This window comes from Cavia porcellus, unplaced genomic scaffold, assembly GCF_034190915.1.
Source record: "Cavia porcellus strain 051 isolate PalLab524CR breed Dunkin Hartley unplaced genomic scaffold, mCavPor4.1 scaffold_33, whole genome shotgun sequence".
Lineage (NCBI taxonomy): Eukaryota > Metazoa > Chordata > Mammalia > Rodentia > Caviidae > Cavia > Cavia porcellus.
Window position 1 is genome coordinate 25080192 of NW_026947516.1, and position 11685 is coordinate 25091876.

Sequence of the window (11685 nt, forward strand, 5' to 3'; positions counted from 1 at the left end):
ATAAGACAAATACAAACCATGTTAAAGAATCAAAGTGACTCATATATTCCCTAAAAATCTGAGCCAATAAAGAAGGCTCTGAAGATGATGACAGGTTCTATACAGGATCCACTGGTTGTGAGAAACAAGAAATCATGCAAGAAGCTTTGAGAACTGGAGTCTATTTTGAGGATAAATAGATATTGAAACAGGAAAAACATTGAGAACCAAGGAAAATCTGCAGATTGATTATATTCCACATTAGAGGCTATATTATAGGGCTTATGGATTTTCTGTAACTCTCAGAGGATATGCTCAGAATTTGGCCTACCATGGTTACCTACCTACCATGGCCCTCTCTAGACAGTCTTTTGGTCTCAACTTTCTGATACTGATTGTTTTATTGCCTCAGTTCAGATTCCAAAGAAGGAAAATCTGATAAGACTAACAAAAAATTTCTAGCCATCCTATGGGTCAGGTATATATTTCATGGTTCTATCAATTATATTCCAAAAGGTAAAGTCACCTGACCTATATGCAAGACTATCCCTCCTGAATGGGGTAATGAGTGGAAAGTTTTTCTTTAAAGGTACTTAAAAACACGGTAGAGTAAAGGAAGAGAAGGCAGTTCCAAGTGAGATGGATTAGGAGGACTCAGCTATCCCTAAGTAATACTTTTCCTTTTTCCTTGCAAAAGCACTCGCCAAAGAGTAGGTGCTGGATTGAATTTATGAAAAAAGATACTTTTTATTGAATTTGGAATTCATTAAGAATCAAGGTTTCCATTCTCTATGGGTGATACATGATAAGCCAAGTTCTTTTCAATGAGCTAATCTGTAATAACATTTTTTCACATCCTATCTTTGCTATTAAAATTAGCTTTTCTATTTCTTTATTTCAAACAGCCAAAACTTTCAGGGATTGGTGGAAATCAGCATCACTGACCCAGCTGTTTAACTGACAGCTGTCAAACCCCTCTTCTACACCAAACAGCTCAACAGTAGCTGCTGTCACAATCCTGATGGGCACTCAGACATCTATATTCAGTAGGGCAAAGACTAGGGCCAGATAAGTGACCACTGTGTTATCTCTGCAATCCTCTAGTGTAGCTTAACTATAAACATCACTGTCACCTCTGGAAATCCATGGGGCAACAGCAGCTGAAATGTCAGACTTATCACTGCAATAGAAGCTGTGGGAAGTATTGACCAAGAGGCCACTCCTTTGCTGGTCTATCCAGGATGTCATCATGATAGCCATGGGTGCTCTAAATGCCTTGTTGCCATTTAGGGATGTGTCACTTAGAAGCTACCATTTTGACAATTGCAGCTCCAGAATATTTCACTTCAACCACAACCACTCCAGACATCTTGCAAGGAGTCCAGGTTGTGTCACTCCAGCTGCCCAGGCCACCCAGATGACCCAGCCCACATTGCAGACATGCACAATCCAGCCTATGAGGAGCACCTTCCCTGTGTAGGAGCCTACACATATGCAAGCCTGTCTTTTATCCTGCAAAAGCAATCATTCTCTGGCCTTCATTCCGTAAGTCTAAGAAACCTCTCTCCCATTCATTGCCTCATTGTACTGAAACACAAGCCACAATAAAGTCACTTCTGAGTGATATTACCTTGCCTCTTCCTGATTTCAATCTCAAATTGAGGAGCTTAGCTGGAAACACTGAGGGCTACTAAATCTGAGAATACCTAACAGCTGAAGAGCTGAGAGTATGGAAGACAGGAACTGAGATCTATGGAAAGCTGTGAAAAGCTGCAGAAGGACTGCAGAAGAGCTGTTGTGCATGCTAGTTCTGGCCACTGAAAGAGCTGCAAACAACCACTAGAGTTTGAGCTCCAGCTGCTGAGGAGCTTCAGGTACTCAAGGTATAAGGCTATGCTAAGAGCCAAGAACCAAACATATCCAGTGTTTAGAGCTGTAACACTAAGATCAAAGGGCTATTGGTGCTCAGAGATCAAGTATTGGTACCAAAGGAGCTGCACACCACCTTTTCACAAGGTTTATCCAAAATCAGCATTAAAAACTCTGAGCTGATAGGAAACATAAGCTTGTGTTTCTCAAAATATAAAAAAAGTGAAGCAGAATCTATCAAAATCAACTATCTCAGAACCTTGGAAAACAAAGGTTATAGAAACACAGAATCAAGAAAAAAGCAACTTCAAAACAGTAAGAAATCTTCGGGGCACTTTTGTCTTTAAACCAATGCCTCCCTGGCACAACAGGAATTTTAGCCCATGTACAGTGGGTTATGCTTCCTAGTTCCTGAAGGAATAGAGCAGAGATTCTTTGGAAAGTATTGTCTATGAATAGTTAAACTGTGTGGAGCAGGTTACTTACACAGGCATTGTGCCAGTTAGTCCTAATTGCTGACTGGACTGGATCAAGAAACTCTAGAAACATGACTGAATTATGGGAGTGCTATACTCATCAGTGAATACGCTGATGTTTGGATGTGAATGTGTTAGTAAACGAGGCTCAGTTGAGGTAGACCACTAGGAGATTACTTTGGAAAGTACACATCATTATGGTGCTCTCCCCTATGCTGTTTCCAGCCTCACCTCTCGTGAGGTGAGAGGCATTCCTCAATTAAACCATTCCACTACGATGCTTCTGCTTTAGAGTGAACCAACCATGCATGGAATCCTCTGAAACCATAAGCCAAATAAAACCTCACCTCTTTTAAATTGTGTATGTAACATATTTGTTCCTAGCAACGAAAAGCTGGCTACTATAAACACATATCTCTCTTTTTCCTTAGACTCAGCTTGGAAAAGGATGCACAATTCAAAAATATTGCAAGCCTAATTAACAACTACTAATTAATATCAATGTATAGAGGAAAAGGTTAACATTGAAACAAACAATAGAATATCTAAGGCCTGAAGACAAAAGGAGAAGATCTTTGGGAAATTAGGAGATTAAATAACACCAATGCCCAAAAGAAGATACACACAGGAAAGAGTGAAGAAATCCTAAACTTTCACCATGGTTGAACTCTTGGTTCAATGTAAGGAAGCCTAAATGTAAAAGAACCACCCTAGAAGAGAGTCAATGTGCAAGCCTATGAGAGGTATTTATTTGTGTGCGTGATTTTCCTTGTTTGTTTGTGTTTCAGTTTTTATCATTTAAGATAAAAATGCAAGGACTACAAGATACCATGGTGCTGGAGCATTTGTCTAGCATGCACAAGTCTCTGTATGTGTTCCTTGAAAAGTCATTTGCCCATATTTAAATCACGTTATTTGTTTACTATCAATTTGTGTAAGTTCCTTATATATTTTGATAGTAATCTCTTATTGGACTTTCAGTTTACAAATTATTTCTCATTTCATTGTTTGTCGTGTAATTCTATTTTTTTTCCTTTGCAGTGTGGAAGCTTTTTAGTTTAATGTAATCCCAATTGTTCATTTTTGCTTTTGCTTCCTCAGTTTTGGGCATGATATCCTAACACATGTGAAGTGATATAGCATCATGTTCATTAGTTATATTGAATAACTTTTCATATGAAAGAAACAAAGAAAAAATTCTATCAAATATTAGTTGAGCCATATTTGGTTAGTTGAAAAAAATGGCACATGCTTATAATTCTAGTTACATGGGAAGCTAGGGCAGGAGGATCAAAACTGTGACTGCAGTCTGCTCAAATTAGCAAGACACTGTTTCAAAATAAAACATTTTAAAAGGGCTAAGGATGTTGCTCAGTAGTAGTATGGCTGTGGGTTTTATCTCCAGTTTGAAAAAAATCTAGATGAATTAAAGCAAAGGAACAGTGTTCAAGGATGTATGTGGAGGACCACTGGGATAGTCCTTGAAAGAAGCGTATTTGTCTCCATTTTGACTTAATCTGGTCCTGATTCCATGTACTGATATGTACAGTGTTGGCTAGGATATTTCTTTAAACCCTCTCCTTGCTTTAAGCAATGCAAATAGGCCCATCTAGCCGAAGTGCTGATGTCTTTAAAGCAATGTGACAGGCCAGTGATGCCCTCTCTATAGTTTCCAACTAGTATGCATTAGCTAGGCTGAGTGACACCACTCTGTGGCTGAGACTGAGGCTTGAGAAAGAACTCATAATTTCTCAGGGCATGAAGCCTAGATATCAAAGCTGAAGGAAGCATGGACCCCAAAACACAAGATACTTCCTCAAGTTCCATTGTGCAGATTACTCTTTTTGCATACCTCTCTCTGCATATTGCAGAGGTGCCATCGTGCCTCTTACCTAGTCCACCTCACAGCACTGACATACTTCCGACCACTCTCACAGTCACTTATCCCTGAGTCACTTCCCTCTTCACAAATTAATAAAATCTGGGCTCAGCCCTGAGTCGAAGCCTTTGTTCTGGTTAGCCATTGCTCTGACTGGACTTAGGACCCCCTTGGCTCCCCACCACTACAGATATGTGTTTATCTCTTTACTCTCACAAAGGGTTGCTCTGAAAGTGGTAGGTTGGAATTCCTTGTTGTAATTCTAATAACATTTCCTTGGGATAACAAACATAAATTCCACCAGACCATGATGAAGTCCAGATGGGCTTCTTATATTTTATGTCCAATGTGGCTTGAATGCACCACCTTCTTGTCACAACAACCAATATCCAGAATCCAGTGTTGGCAATGCTCCTATAGATATACACAACAAAAAATATAGGCTACACAAAAAATGATGGAAAATTACTAAATAAATAGACTGTGGCAACCTAAAACAACAATAAAACAATAAATTTGGAGTAAGGATTTTAATATTACACTTTTGCAACTCTAACAATCAGATTCCCCCCTCATTTGCCTGATGTTAGTGAGGCCGAATAACTTTTCATATAAAACAAAGAATGAATTTCTGTCAAATGCTAGCTGAACCATTCAAATTGAGGTGGCACATGCCTATAATTCCAGCTACTTTGGAGGCAGGAGGATCAAAAATTTGAGGGCAATTTTGGCAACTTAGCAAGGCCCTGTATCAAAATAAACATTCTACAAAAAATGAAATCAGAAGTGAACCAGAATGATTCACTACAATCAATTTAATACAAAGAAGAAACAAATAGAAGAAATGAGAGATAACGAAGGTCTATAAAGCACAGGGGAAAAATAGCAAAATGACAGAAATATTTCTTTCCTTATTATTTTGGATGTAAATCAGTTAAACAATCCATCTTAAAGTCAGACACTGAAGGAATGCACATATGAGAGAGGAGAAACAGAGTGATGTCTCTTTTTCTTGCTCCATGTGAAAAAGCAGACCCAGAGCAGGTCCCTGCCCCACTTGAGAGAGCAGACCTAGAGAAGCATCCCTTCCCACCATGAGAGAGCATATTTGGAGCAGTACTTCCCTACCAATGTAAGAGAGTAGACCTGAGATAGCACTTCACTGCACATGAGAGAGCAGACCTGCAAAGGAAGAGCAGTGCCTGCCCCCAGAGAAACACAGCAGGGGACATCACAGGCCAAGAATAACCAACTGACCCAATCCTGGATTAAGACAATGTCTGGGGAGAAGAGGGAACAACCAGATCCCACAACTGTCAACATTAAGAGCAACAGCCCACTTGAACCCAAACCTTGTGACCTACATCCAGCAGAGAACAGAAAGCTGGTCATGTTATACATCTAGCAAAGGGAAAAAGGACATTTCTTGGCTTGAATAGAAACCACAATATGGAAAGGATAAACAGAGGGGCATTCCGTGCATAGAGGCATAGAAATCTAGTTATGGAAATTGTATCTCAATGGATACCAAGACTACAGATCAGGGAAAGAAACCACTCATTAGCTCAATCTTATTTTAATTTTTCTGTTTTTCACTATTTTTACCTTTTCTTCACCAAATTTTTCTTTCAAGGATAGAGATTTTTCTGTCACTTTGTTTTCTTCTTTTAATTTCTTTTTCCATTTTATCATTTCCCATTCCTAAATTTTTTCTTCCTCCTCCTTTCACCTCCTGCATTTGCCATTTATCTTTTTTTCTTTTTCATGGTCATTATTTTCAGCGAGTGTCTTCTATCACTATTAATTTCTATTTATTCCTTCATAGGACTTCAGTCTTTCTCACTCTCCTTCTCATATCCCATCAAATAACTTCAAATTTTGCTTTTTTTCATTGTCCAGTTCCCCTCATCTTCCAACTTTACTAGTATCCATGTTAAAATTAGTGACTCTCTACCTATTTAATTTCATGCTATTGCTCTTGAATATTGTGTTGTTAGTAGACATAAAGTTGTTCCTTTTAGTAGGTTAATATTTGGTTTATCCATGTGTTTGTACTACAACTATAGATCTCTTTTCTATGGACAAGGATGATACTTTGTAGATCTTTAGGGTTTGTCAATATTCATTTTTTATTTAATGTTATAATTGATGCTGATCTTACTATCATAGCTGTTGTTCTTAGTTGGTTGAGATGCCAGTACTAGATAGCCTTGGGGTCATTAGTAATACCATGGATTATTCTGGAAGAATTGGGTATTGGGCCAAATATGTTACAGTGTCCCACCTCAAGCAGACAGAGGAGGGTGGATCCTAAGAAAAAGGCCAAGACTAGTAGTTAGCCATGCCAAGAGAACATCACTGAGAATTCGACATGAAATAAAGAAGGCTCCATACTGGAAACAAAAATTTGCACTACAATAGCTCCACAGCCTCAACATAAAACAAATAAAAATAGAAATGTGATGGGATTTAGCTCAGTGGCATAAGCAGCTGCCTAGCAGGTGCAGCATTTTATGAGTTCAATCCCCAGTACCAAAAAAAAAAAAAATGTAAGAAGGTACACCAACAAAATGTCTCCCCAAAACTCCCATCTCACCCAAAGATGAAGCTAGGGAATCAAAAAGAAGAAAACCAAAATCCTCCCACCCAAATTGGATGAAATGCTATCAAGAAAAAAAAAAAACAGTTAAATGAAGCAAGTGGTAAGAGCATGGAAGATATAAGTAGCAAGATATTAGGAAAATTAAAATCAGCACAAAGCATTAAAAGACAATAAAAAAGAAGATAGACAAGCTAAACAAAATGATTTGAAAATATATGACCAGCATAAAAAAAGATTGGAGTCTATAAATGGGCTACAAATTGAAACTAAAGAGATTAAAAATTCTAGTGAAAGATGTGACTTTGTGAGGACAGTCTTACACAGGAAACACAGAAACACAGGCTGTGATGATAGCTATCAAGGTGAAATGCAATTGGATGCCTGTGGTGCTTTGGAGTTTCACTAACATTGCAGATCTAGGGTGACTGGTCTTGATCATAGGTTCAGAGGATAGCAGTATGCAGTGTGACATCTAGGGGAGATCTCCTTCTGAGGGTTGTAGCCATGGTTGAGTCCTATAGTCTTGTTTTGAGGTCCTATATCATTTCCATTAGTTTGATTCTCTTTTGTTTATGTTGAATTCAATGGCAGGAGCAGCTATTTCAAAGGTGGCAAGCTATATTATGATAGCAATTTTGGATTTACTATTGGCTTGTTTTGAAATTCTTTATTGCATTCATTGTTTTGTTTTTATTGCTTCTATTCTATTCTGCTCTGTTTGATTTTTACTATGCCCAAAGTTATCTGCAGCTATTTTGAAGATATCAAAAGGTATTATGGTAACTATTGTTGATTTCATAATGTTTTGAAGTCCTGAACTTCTTACACTATTTTAATTGATTTTATTCTGTTTTATTCTCTTTAAAATAAATATTTTTTTAAAAAAAGAAAAATTTACACCTTCTTCATATGAACTTTACCAGTGCTTCACAAATATTTCTGTGATGAAACATCTTAAAAATTCAGCAGAGGCCTACATGTCATATAAAGTAGACTTTCTAAACAGGATCATTATCCAGGAAAACCTCAAGACCTCAAATTCATTTCTAAACTAAAATGACAAGATGCAGGAGACTACTAAATGTTTTTCTCTTTGTATTTCCTGAAATAATGTCATGCCCTTTAAATATAATGCTTTCTTTAACCTCCAAAGAATTCCTGCTGCTTAACATCTTTATGGAACCCCCATGGTGCTGTGAAGTATGGTAAATAAAATATGATCCCTTGGAGGAAAACTGTCCATAAGAAGTAATTTACCTCTTGGACCAAACCACACCATTTCATTCCCAGAGGATCATGTTTTGTCTTGTCAAAACATAAGACTATCTATATGAAAAGTGGAAAGAGGATTTGCCAAGTTAATGAAGCAGGAATCATGGGAAAATAGAAAAAGCAGCAGGCCTCAAGGCAACTCAACACCTATTAACTACATAGCCTTGGACGAGGCATTTTTTTTAATATTTCTGCATCTCAGAAAAGTTATGGTTGCTTTTATCAGTGGTCTTCAACCTTGGGTATGTCTTGAAAATCCAGTAGAGGATTTTTTTAAATTCCAGTGCCTGGGGCTATCCCGCTTAAAACTCTCTGGGGGTAGATTTTAAACAAAAATCATACTTAATGCTCCTGAGGTGTTGTCATGGTTGTGACCCACTGGTTTAGCTTTCTAAAGTCTCCTCTGGCTTATTGCACTGAAGCTGATTGCATCAATAGGAATCGGTAGTAGGTGTAGTTTATGCTTGCGTAGCATGCTTTCCCTGTAACTTTTTCCAATAGTAACCAACTTCTGTTGGAGAACGTGTTCCACATGATTCTGGAAATAATATCCCCCTCATCTTATACTAAGTATTCTTTATTGATAAACAATAATATATGCCATTAAGCATTATCAGGCAATGGCACCCAAAGGTCTTTAAGAGTCTGAAGACTAGAGTTCCCAAAATAAAACACCCTGAAATCAATGTTTTGACTTTGTTTGAATACAACAAGAGATATATATGCAGTGATCAAAGTCCTAGCATCCCGTAAAGCTGTATTTGTGGCAGTAGTCCAATCTAGCCAAACTCTAAGCTTTCTTCTATTAACATTTATGTGGTGGGCATCTGAACTCAAGAAATCTAAATCCGGTGCCTATTCTTAATAATAAACAAATGTCATCCCAGAATAAATAGAGGAGCATTCTATTCAGTTTTCTTGTAATTTATATTGGGTGAATAACATTACCATAATTGTCACAGGTAGTTGGGCATAATGGTGTACTCCTTAGGAAGTTGAGGCAGGAGAATCACAAGTTCAAGGATAAAGAGGATTTGAGATATAACTCAGTGATAGTGTTTGCCTAACATGCACAGTACTCTGGGTTCAATGTTTGATGTCCACTGTATTAGAAAAAAAAAATCTGTTGCCATTTAGATATTTCTTTTACTAGTAGGAAAAATATTTATATGCTTAAATTAATTGTTCTCAGATCACTTTTGTCTAAATGCCTAACCCCACTGCCACAAATTTGTCCAAACAACTTATTCCAAAAGATTGTGATTCAATTTCCCTTTTCCCTCTGACCACCTGGACAAACGCTGAAGACAAGGACAGAAGCTGTATTGAGCTTCAGAACCATAATGTTCCTAAGATCTTTTTTAAAAGGTCATAGTTATATTTTTATTTAAAACTGAAAGTTATCTGAAAGGTACATAAAACTGTATGTAATCAGACTTATTTTATTGACTACTCAAATCAAAAGAGACTTGAGAAAACTTATTTCAGAATTGGTCTGTAACACAATATTTTCTAAATATTTTTCACATTTCTCTTTCTATCTCAATGTCATCTAATGTATTCCATGTACATATTTAAAACATTAGATGAGGAAAGGAAACATTAGAAAAATATTGGATAGACGTCCATGACAGAGTTAAGGCAAAAATGTCGCAAGAGGATCAGCAGAAGAGAGCAAAAGAAGAATAAAAGAAGTCATGCTCTTGGTCCCAATAATAAATAATGCTGCCCTCTTTCTGATTTTACCATCTCCCATTAACCATTCTTTTCTAAACATCTCCCATAACATTCTAGACAATTTCAGTGTGAGTAATTATTTTCATTTCCTGCCAACTGCTAGAAAAATGAGGTTTCTCAGTGAAAACATTAACAAATCTCCTAATTTTGCCATAATCAATACAAAGAATATGTGAACTTTTTCTAGTCTGGAAATTTTTTCACAAAAGAAAACCTCTTTGACCCTTTAGGGAAAGTACACTCAGAGATACAAATTTTTTAAACTGTTTTCAATCTTGAAACAGATTAAATCAATCTTATAATTAAATTTAAATATTAAATAAATGCTCTCTTTTTGAAGATTCAAGACAGCACAGTTTCTCTTATTTATTTAAATGATTGGTTTGTTTAGTGAGCAACAACTAGACATGTCAAACATGTTTATGGATCCCATCCTTGTCATAACACAAGCATGAGATACTGGTTAACTCTAAGGAGAACTTTGACTAAAACACACTCTTTTAGCACTTGAAGGTGTCATTTCTTAGACATTGACATTTCTATTACATATTTTGTTTACTATCAAGTTTATTTTTGCAAAGTGGCTAGATGAGCAGCTTTGACATAATTTGTAGACCACCAGAAGGACTTTCCTCTCACTCAGATCTGTAGTGTCATTTGGTATGAGACTCATCTAACCAAGGAGATTAGTAGCCTTCAATGTCCATGGTCCCTGCCCAGAAAATTTATGGACAGAACTGTTCCTCAACCTACAGGCCTGAAAAGAGTTAGAAAACCTTTAACACTCTAAGGAATTCACCTAGAACTACAAAAAGTTTTAGCACCTGTCCAGGTGCTAAAAATTTGTAGGAAGCACTATCTTTTGTACATTGTACAAGAACAATGATCTAGAAATGACTTCAGGATTCTATCCCATTCTCTACCACAGGTTGGATGAATTGTGTTAAGAAAATTTAGCAATAATCTCAAAGGATTTATATCTCACCCAAAAGGCCATTATGGCTAATGACTCCCAGGTTACATAAGTTCTAAGATATATCCAATATTAACATTCTATGACACTATGAAGCTTAACCTTTGAAACCCATTACTAAATTATATCAGACTTTTTGTTCAAGTAAATTTGGGGCTGAAGGTAGGGAAACAAATCAAATGACTTTCACTAGGAACATGAGAACATGTGAGAGAAGAAAAGGAGATGACTGAAAAAAGTAGAAGGAATCTGAAAACAATATCAACCAACATATTTAACGTCACAACTCTAACAGGAAACAGACCTACTTAACATGTTAGAAAGACTGTGCCTTGCCCTTCAAACAAAAAGTTTTCACACAAATAGATTTTACTATTGTTTATCTTTAAATATGTTAAGGAATTTTCTAACGAGCGCTGGGTCTTGAGCATTTCAGAAAAATTAAAAATCTATAAAAATCATAAGATTGGGGCTAGGGATTTAGCTCAGTGGCTTAAGTGCTTCCTGGTAAGCACAAGGTCATAAATTCAATCCCTGGTACCAAAAAATCATAAGATTTATCATTTCCATATTTTGAATCACCATCATAACTCTTTGCCCTTCTGAATTATATAGCTAGTTAGCAATAGCCTATTGTTTACTTATTTTATGTAGCACATTTTACTGGAGACTCAGAATGTAAAAATCAATCAAAAATACAGTATTCTGAAAGATCTCATAGTTACATTGAAGATACAGATATCCAGTTCATAATATGATGTTCAAATATGTATGTACCATACATGTACACTTATGAATTACATACAAGTATGTGTGTGTGTTCTCAAAAACTCTCACTTAAAATAGATAAATGAAAAAGATCAACAAGAATAAATGTTGATGAGGATTTGGAGCAACT